This window comes from Echinops telfairi, unplaced genomic scaffold (assembly GCF_000313985.2).
Source record: "Echinops telfairi isolate 266 unplaced genomic scaffold, ASM31398v2 ScPeMD7_18;HRSCAF=68, whole genome shotgun sequence".
In the NCBI taxonomy this organism is placed as follows: Eukaryota; Metazoa; Chordata; class Mammalia; order Afrosoricida; family Tenrecidae; genus Echinops; species Echinops telfairi.
This window is the reverse complement of record NW_022103915.1, coordinates 61,259,472-61,270,188: the sequence shown is the minus strand read 5'-3', so window position 1 is coordinate 61,270,188 and position 10,717 is coordinate 61,259,472.

The following is a 10,717-nucleotide window of genomic DNA, read 5'->3' as shown; positions in this document are numbered from 1 at the left end:
CTTGAGTGGAAGCCCAATGTCCATCTGCTACCTTAATACTAAACCTACAAATATATGCACATAGATCTGTTTCCCCACACTCTTATATAAATATATTTACATATGTACTTTCCAGTCTTTAGACCTCTATAAATCCCCTTTGCCGTGACTAACTGTTGATGGGAGGGAGTAGAAAGCCTTGTCTTTCTCCCTTGAAGCAGCTAACTGGTGGTTTCAAACTGCTGACCTTGCAGTTCGTAGCCTAATCCATAAACACTTTGCAAGGATAGTCAGATTTAATGCTATTACTCATATGTTTGTTATACAGTTGCCATTTTGCTATTTGTGGTCTATATATCTCCATTCTTTTTTATTCTATCACTTCTTGACTGAACTTTTTTGTAATATTATGTACCATTTTAATATGGTAATTTTATTATATATATTTTAGTTATGTTTTTAGTGATTATCCTTTGTTAAAAACATTACATAATTTTCTATAATTAACTTCAGATTAATGCTAATTTAATTCCAATAATATATAAATAAATATATTTATAAATAAAAATATATACACATTTTGTCCAATCATTTTCTCTTCTCTACTTAGTGCTATTATTGTCAGACTTATTGCATCTATGTTTTATAAAACTGACATTATAATATACAATTTTACACTGTTTATGAAATGATGAGAATAAGTGAACATACAACTATGTTTGTAGTTTTGTACTCTTATTTATATTTATTGCCTCGGTGATTTCTACTGTTTATACCACTAGGTGCCATTTTCCGTCAGTGAGTAAGGCTTTCATCAGCTGAGGACAGAGTTTTGTAGATAAAAGTTAACAAACCAAATGAATTACCATTGAATCACTTAAGACTCATGGCAGCCCCATGATAGAGCGGCTCCATATGTGTCTCTTGTCTGGAATCATTATGGAAGCAGATTGCCTAGCCGTTCTTCTGTGGCACTGCTGTGTGTTCATCCTGCCAGTATTTAGGTTACTAATAAAGTGTAACCATTCGCACCACCTCTAGGTCTATGTGTAATAGGAGAGCACTCCAAGAATAGCCTGTTTCTATGTGTGCCCTGAGTTCTTCTTTCTGTTGGGTCCTTTCAAGTTTGTTGGTATATTTTCACAGCTTCATGCTGGATCACTGAGGCTTTTCTTACCCTGTTGTATATTGTATACACTCATTCAAGGAAATACTTCAGTCACAGCCTCAGTCTAAGAGAGCAAAGCTAACCCTTGTGTTAGCCTGGTGGGGGGTAGAGAAGAATGCCCCTGGGCCCACAAGGCTACAGATGCCCTCTGTTCATTCCTGGGTACCAGCACTTTTCAGGCTGTAGTGCTTCTCTGACCACTGTATGCCTTTGGTCTGTTTCCACACCACTGATTTTGTTCCTTCCTATCCGCTCTTCCCATTTCCTCTCTCCGCTCTTCCTTCCTTTTTCCCCTCTCTCCCTCCTTCCTTCTTACTTTTCTTCCTTTTATCTTTTCCTGTTGCTTCTTTTGTTTCACTCCTCCCTTTCTTTCTCTCTGGTTTATAGTTGCTTTTAAGGGACTGGGGTTCTTCTATTTGACTGTTGTCAGAAGTCTCATTCAGATTATTTTTTTTGATGGCTAGTGGAATAGTATATAGTGAAAGAAATCACTCAAAGTAGTTCCCCCCCACATGTGTGACTAAAGCATTTCTGTCAAATTCAGCCAAATTTTGAGTTATGCCAAATCATTATCTTAAGAGCTAGATCCTAATGAAATAAATATTTATTATCTATAAAGAGCATTAGAAAGGAAGTAGGCTAAGTAAGAAACAAGCATTAGTTTAAATTCATATGTAAAACTCAGGTCTCATGCTCAGATTCATTAAAATATATGGATGGACGATATAAGGGAGATTAATAGTGAAAAATGCTAATTGGTTAAAAAGAGAATTAGATGAATCATTGTCAATTAAATGCTTTCAGAATTCCTGAACTTGTGATGCTCTAACAGGTGAGATTAATGTAAGAAGTTTTACTCTTCATCATAAGCTGCTTCATCCTAGTAAATAAAGGCCATATCTCTGCTTTGACTTTGTAGTGGATATGTGCCTTAATTTAGTATGTCTACCATTTAGGGGTATATTGCCAGCATTGATTTGTCAGTGTGTCTTATTGTGGTTATTTGTATGCTGATGAGATACTAGGAGCTCTGTCACTAGCATTTCAAATACGAGCAAGGTCCCCATAGTGATCAGGTTTCAGCCGAACTTCCAGATGAAGAAGATACTACTAAGGAGAAATGGGCTGCCCACTTCTGAGGGATTAGCCACTGGGAATCTGATGAACAGCAGCCCAACATTGTGAGGTATGGGGCCAGAAGATGACCCTCTGGAGTTGAAAGGCACTCAAACGAGGCCTGGGAAAGAGCTGCGTCTTAAAGTAGAGTTGACCTGCACGATGTGGATGGAGTGAAGATTTAAGGACCTTCAATTTCTGATGATACATGACCAAAGTGAGGATAAATCCTGCAAACATCCATTCATAATAAGAATGAAGAATGCATATGAAGTATGATTCTAGGAAATTGGAAGGCATCATAAATGAACCAGAACACATAAAGATTGATACCTTAGAAATTAGTGAGCTAGGGAGGGGGAAATAGAGGACCTAATACCAGGGGTTTAAGTGGAGAGAAAATGTTTTGAGAATGATGAGAGCAATGAATGTACAAATGCGCTTTACACAATTGATGTGTGTATGGATTGTGATAAGAGTTGTATGAGCCCCTAATAAAATGATTTAAAAAAAAAGAAATTAGTGAGCTGAAATGGACTGGATTTGACCATTTTGAGTCTAGAAGTCATATGGTTTCCTATGACAAATATAAGAGGGATGATGTCACATTTATCATCCAAAAAGTTATATCAAGATATATCTTGAAGTACAATGATATCTGTGTAGAATTATATACATATATAATTCTACACAGATATCATTGTACAAAGAAAGCCAGTTAATATAACCAGTATTTAAATTTACACACTAACCATTTAAGCTAGTGCTGAATTATTTGAATAATCCTAAACAAAGTTTCAGTCTGAAAGGGGTCAAATATACAATTAAGGTGCAATAATAATTATAATCACCACTGTCTGTCAGTCCGTTGTGCTATGATGGTTGTGATGCTGAAAGCTATCTCAGTGGTATTTCAAATGCCAGCAGGGTCACTCTAAATGAACAGATTTCAGCAGAGCTTTGAGACTAACAAAAGACTGTGAAGAAGGTATCCAGGAGGTTCAATGCACAGAGATCTCATTATCAGCAAGAGCCAGGAGTGGAGCAAGTTCCGTGGATCCCAGATCCCTGTGCAGTGAACCTTCTGGATCCAGAAGACAACTATAATGATAAAGGAGTAACAGCAGAATCAGGAGCCTGAATATGAAACACTGATAGATTTCCCAATGCACAGAATAAGTAGAGTTGAATGTTTTCATGCAGGAAGCCGGATTGCAGAATGGGGTGCCTCTGGGCAGTTAATTGGGGAGGTCAGGATGGCTGGTCCATGGAGCTTTAGCTCTGTGTTCTTTACATCTATTTTTGATGCTTCCTGGCTCATAGAACCTTTCAATAATGTAAGTCAAGGCTTAATTTTTTTCTTCAGTTCTCTCACTTTAAGATATGCTGACTGTAAAGACCTAGAGTTAGAAAACCAAAACAGAAAAATACGCTCATCATGTCTTATGGCCAAATATTGAATGATACAAGAAACATCAAAAATAGATGGAAAAAATATAGTCACTGTACTAAAAGAACTCATCAGCATTCAACCATTTCAGTAGGTAGCATATGGGTGAGAACCAATGGTACTGAAGGAAAAATCCAAGCTGCACTGAAGGCATTGGCTAAAAACAAGGCTCTGTAATGGATGGAATACCAATTTAAATGTTTTAACAAACTGATGAAGCACTGGCAGCACCTATTTGTCTATTCCAAGAGATTTGGATGATATCTGCTTGGCCAAGTGACTGGAAGAGATCTATATTTGTACCAATTCCAAAGAAAGATGACACAAGTGAAAATTGCAGAACAATATCAGTGATTTCACAGGCAAGTAAAATTGTGTTGATGGTCATTCAACCATCATAGGCAGGAGGCTGTCAGAAATCCAGGTCAGATTCAGAGGAGGATGTGAAAGAAGGGTGATCATTGCTGTGGTCAGATGGATCTTTGCTGAAAGCAGAGAATACCAGAATGGTGTTTACTTGTGTTTTATTGACTATGCAAAGGCATTCAACGGTGTTGATCAAAACAGACTATGAATAACCTTGAGGAGAATGGGTATTTCAGAAAACTTTATTCATTGTGCTCATGAGGAACCTGTAAATGGATCAAGAGGCACTTGTGCGACAGAACAAGGGAATACTGCATGGTTTACAATCAAGAAGGGTATATATTAGGGTTGTATCCTCTTATCATATTAATTCAATCTTTATGCTGAGGAAATTATCAGAGAAGCTGGATTATATGAAGAATGAGGTATCAAGGATGGAGGAAGGCTTATTAAGAACCTGCACTATACAGATGATACAACCTTGCTTCCTGAATGTGAGGAAGACTTACAGAACTAGCTCATGAAATCAAGGGTTGCAGCCTTCAGTATTGATTACAACTCAATGTAAAGCAAAACAAAATCCTCACAACTGGACCAATAAGTAACATCATGATAAATGAATTGGATTTCATCTTCCTTCGATCCACACTCAGTGCACATGGAAGCAGTAGTCAAGAGATCAAGGGACACATTGAATGGGCTAAATCTGCTTCCCAAGAACTATTTCAAGTGTTGAAAAGCAAAGAAGTTATTTTGAGGACTACTTGTGCCTGACTCAAGCCCTGGTATTTTCAGTTCTTCATATGTCTGTGAAAGTTAGATGTTAAATAAGGAGGACTGAAGAAAAATCAAGACATTTGAATTATGTTGCTGGTGAAGAATATTGAAAGTACCATGGACTGCCAAAAGAACAAATAGATCTGTCTTGGAAGAAGTATGGTCCAAATGCTTCTTCGAAGCAAGAATTGTGAAACTCAATTTCAAGTACATGGGATACATTATCAGGAAAGACCAGTCACTAGAAAGGACATCCTGCTTGCTAAAATAGAGGAGCAATTTAAAAGAGGACAACCCACAACACGATGGATGGACACAGTGGCTGCAATAATGGAATATGTGCAATAATGCAAAAGAACTATTGTTCGGATGGTGACGGACTGGGAAGTGTTTCATTCTGCTGTACATGGGTAATTAAATGTCTGCACTGACCCGATGGCACTTATCAGCAACCATGGCATGCTGCACATATATTTATGAATATAGTAGTGCATATAGAAGGAAAATTATGAGAACATAGCTTTAACAAAATACATTGGAATGAATCACTCTGTCTGAGGATCAGGATCATAGTCGTGAGATAGAAGATCAATTGGAATAACATAATTCACAAGAACAGGGTTCTACATTCTATTTTCTTTTTTTAAAAAAATCTTTTATTAGGGGCTCATACAATTCTTAGCACAATCCATACATACATCAATTGTGTAAAGCACATTTGCACATTCATTGCCCTCATCATTCTCAAAACATTTGCTCTCCCCTTAAGCCCTTGGCATCAGCTACTCATTTTCCCCCTCCCTCCCCACTCCCCCCTCTCTCATGAACACTTGATCATTTATAAATTATTATTTGGTCATATCTTGCCCTGTCTGACGTCTGCCTTCACCCACTTTCTGTTGTCCGTCCCCCAGGGAGGAGGTTATATGTTGATCTTTGTCATTGGTGCCCCCTTTCTACCCAACCCTCCCCCAACCCTCCTGGTATTGCCACTCTCACCACTGGTCCTGAAGGGATCATCCACCCTGGATTCCCTGTGTTTCCAATTCCTATCTGTACCAGTGTACATCCTCTGGTCTAGCCAGATTTGTAATAAAAGAACTAGATGGTGCCTGATTATCACTACCAACTGCTACGAAAGTAATCACATTAAAACATCCTAGATAGAATTGCAGAAAAATTGTGGAAGAAAACAAAATCATAACCAAAAGGACAAAGACTATCTCCCTTTTTTATCTCTCAGGCCTGTGACTAAACTCACTCCTGTGACTCAGTCTTCAGGCAAACAACAGCCACTTAGGTGAACAGGACCGCTACAGAAGTACATGCTCTTTAGAATAACCAAGCCTCACACCAAATGGGCAGCACGGGCTCAAGGACAAAGTTCAGAAGGTAGGAAAGGTTAGGCAAGAAGAAGGAATGAAAACTGGAAGCAGGGAGGAAGTGGAATAGCTGATGTTGCAAGGTGTAAGAATTGCAACTTATAGCACAAAACCATATGCACTGTAGAATAGAAAACTGATTAGCTCCACAAACCCTCATCCCTTGTGCAATAAAAAGTGGGGGTAAAAGATGTTAATAAGTGGGAAACTCAAACCACATTAAATCCACCGCTATGGAGTCAATTCCAACTCATAGTAACCCTGTAGGACAGGGGACAACTGCCCCTGCCTTGTCTGTCTGCTGTGGAGCAGTTGGTGGGTTTGATCCGCTGACCTTATAGTTAGTAACCCAATGTGTAAACATTATACCACCAGCGCTCCTATTAAGGGGGGAAATTGGGTGAGGCCTATATGGGAATTTGCTTTTTGGAAATAATTCTGCATATCTAAACTGTTCTAAAATAAGTTAATAGATGAAAACATTACATATTTTTAATGCTACAGTTTTGTGCATTTGTAGTCGGTGCAGGGCTTGGATGTGTCATGTGTTTCAGGATGTATCACAATGTTGACAGTGTGAGTTTAAGTGGGACTGAGTTCTCATGGTAAGGCTGGACTGTTGGAGGGTATTTGGACAATCTTGAGATTGTTGGAAGAAATCCATTCCTTACAATTGTTAGACTGAAGGTGTGGTTTTCTTGCTACTTTTGGCGGAAGGGCATCCTCTGTGCTCTGTCAAATTGACTTTACACAGGACAACTGACCACTTGGAAGCTTGTTTCATTAATACTAGAAAGGGAGAAACTACCAGCAAGATGGAAGTTGCAGTTTATTCAACATAATCAATATCCTCTCACCTTTGTTAAATCTATTAGAATTAAATCACAAGTCCCATTCCATTTCAATGGAGGGTAATTGTACGAGTAATAGCAGGGGGTAAGGGTTACTGTGGGCCTTCTGAGCGGCTATTACAGTCATTGGAAAAAGTAACGGAATAGAGTGTAACAAGTCAAACTAAGAAGAAATTGTAGGATGTGCACCAATGTTTTAAACTATTTTTATTCTCTTCAAGTCCCCTTTTATATCTTCATCTCTTCAATTCATAAAGACAATGTCTTCTTAGAGAAGCTAAAAGTCACCAACCCTGAGACAATGGAATTGCATTTTCTTCCATGTGACGTGCACTAGCTTCCTTCTCTGCTGATTTCTCATTTCCGAGAGATGATCCCTCTGCTTCTCCAGTGCCTTCCTCTTGTCATCCGCTGCATGTCTTTGTCAGGGCAAGCTCTTTCTTCACTGGCCAGCCAACGTCATATCTACATATACAAAAATCTCTCTCATTCTGGATATGATTCTATTTTTCATTTTATTTTAAAAGGAAAAATAAACTTGAACAGTATTTCTAAGCTGTTGATTTATTGTCTTCATTTCTGATCCATTCTTCAACCTAGTATCATAGGATTTTTACTCTTGATACTTTAAGTGAGTCTCTATTTTAAATCATATTTCTCATTTGCTAAATTTATTAATGTATCGCCCCTTTTATTGCTTCCTCTTAATTTCCTTCTTAAAACCATTTTTTCTATACTATTTTACTGCCTTCCCAATTGGATTCTCATTTCCCTCTGTCTTCAACTATCCTACACATGCAATTTGATAAATCACAAACTTCTAATTGCATCATCTGACTCCCTCAAATAGCTAACATTAAATGTTACACATATTAAAATTTGATTGTTAATATCATTATAGAGATTTTTAACTAAAATGATTTTTAAAATAATAGCCAAAATGACCTCATAATTGCAGAATGATGTTGTTTTTCCTTTGGTGTCCATTGGTCATTAGAGAGACACTAAAGCAAAAAACACAAATTCTTCAAAAGTACATTGCTAAACCTTTTAAGTTTTTGACTCAGAAACTAACTATACGATTTTAGCTAACTCTCCACTTTTCTGTTCCTCACAAAGTTCTTTAGGTGTGCATCACTACAAAACAGTGATAACAGTCTAACAACTGCAAGACCTAGACAAAATTATGCTTAGAAAATTCAGTCAACTTACAAAGATAAATATTTAATATCACCATTCATTGTTACAAGGAAAAGCAAAGAAGAGGAAATGTGGTTTCTACACCAATAGACATGCCTTCATGTCTATGAGGAGTCAGGAACAGAATGGAGCTGGGGCAAAAAGATGGAGGGTTTAACAGGACATTGTGATTGATTTCATTTCTTGAGCTGTGTAATGTTTATATGTATATGTTTCTTAAAAAAACTTTTTTAATTAAAAAATTTTTAAAAACCCACTGGATTCCTTGTCCCTCAAACCTAAATAGTGGGTTGAGTGGCTTCAAAAAACAGTAAAAATTTAAACTCAAATGGACTCAGTGTCCATTTAGTGACAAACAAGTCTTATCTCAAACAAAACAAGTGTTTAGTGACAAACAAGTTCATCTCAAACAAAACAAACTAAAAAACAAAACAAAACACCAAAGTCCCTTAGGTGTAAAAGAAAGTCTTTGTTTAATTTGACATTAATTGGTCTTTGCCAGTCTTAAAGAAATTTTTTTTTATAGATTAAGCACATCTTTACTAACCCTTGACTAGTATTTCCTCTGGCCCAAACCAATTATTCTACAAGGTAGCAACTCAACCACCCCATCTGTAACCTGGTGTTATCAAGTAGCCTTAGGGTGACATTTGACTAAATTTTACTCCTATTTTATTTTCTCTTTCAAACTAAAGGTGAGGCCTACTTTTTCTGAAGGAAACACATTTGGTATTCAAAAACTTCCTCAGTATTAAACACAACATATTCTTCTCTTCTTTAGACGAATGCTGAGAGTTTAAAGTAGGTGTTCAGACTTGATCTTCTGTCAGTTTGAACAGAATCTGACTAATCCATCTGGCATTAATTCATTTAAGTCATCTTCTTATGAGCAATAGAGAGGAAACCTGTCAGAAAGTTCCTATCTTAGATGAAATGCAGCTGCCAGATTTATTTTTCATACTGTCAGATGTAGGGAGGCTTATTCTTATTGTGCCAAATATACTTGCATTATTCTTGACTTTAAAAGCATACTACAGTGTTTGCTTTAATGAAAAGTGGAGTTGATTCTTGAGGTCTACAAAAGTGCTAAGGTCTACTGTTTTCATGATTAGAAACACTTGTAATTGCCATAGCTACAAACCTTTGATATTTCTAGATGATAAAACTGAATTTTTAGATAATCAGTATGAAAACAATGTTCTCAAAACAGAAGTGTATTCTTAGAACATGAGTATTCTTAGGCATGAGAGCAAAACAGACTTCTTATTCCCATTTTAGAATTTATTTACTCATTTATTTAAATCCTTTGACCCAATTAAATATATATGATGGTTTACTCCTCATAAATTTATCTGTCAAATTTACAAGGGTGGGAACAGGGAGAGGGAGGGATAAGCGGTAAAGGAGAGGAGGAAGGAAGGCTGAAAAGAACCACATAGATGGAGGGTTTAGCAGGATACTGTTGTTGATTTCATTTCTTGAGCTGGGCTGTGTAAATTTATATAATATGTTTCTTCAAAAAACAAAGAGACCAAAATACAAAATCCCTCCAGATTTCTTTTCCCTCAAACCTAAATAGTGGTCTGAGTGGTTCAAAAAAAGAAAAAGGACAAAAATAAAACGAAAATGGACTGGAAATCTTCGCAACAGACAAGTTAATCTTACACAACAACAGCAACAAAAATGTAGGCCAAATTAAAGATACTTCTAAGAGGGTTCCAGCTCATACATGCTTGGATTTCTTCCAAACAAAACGTGTTTCTATGATGGGTCGATGGCTGCAGCCAAGTTCTCCCAGTAATACACTTATCTTAGTCTCCTTGGAGCCCCTTAAAAAAAAAGGTCCAGTCAAAACGGTGATCAAACCAAGGGGATCGGCTGGGCCAGTTAGTACAAGGTGGTTAAACACAAGGTCCAAAAGGATATGATGAGAAAAAAATGGGCAGGGACCAGATCAAATACAGGGATACACATGGTAGACAACTAAAAAGTAGGTGGGGAAAGGAAAAATAATAATAAAAAAGAAATAGGTAGTGAGGGCACAGGGCACTAACCCACCCAAGGGGAGGGTATTGTTTATATCTCCACAGGGAAAGAGGGACCAGACTTCAACCCAGTGTCCCAAGGTGTGAATGCAACTTGCCAGCGTGGAGTAGGGAACTAGTGGAGAGGTCTGGGGGGCTGGCCCCAATCCCAAATAGTAAGTGGACAGCTGCCCCTCACCCAGAAGAATTTATTCAAAAGATGGCATTGAATCTGCAGCTCCAGGAGAGGGACACATCTGATCGGAGCACATGGGAGAAGATGAAGGGGGAGGATGAGAGAGTGGAGCACATCCTGCCCCACCAGGCCTTGAGGACTATGATCACAATTAGAGCAGCCAGTCCACAGAGAGGACCACATGGCCGGCCCCACTATGAGACATGAC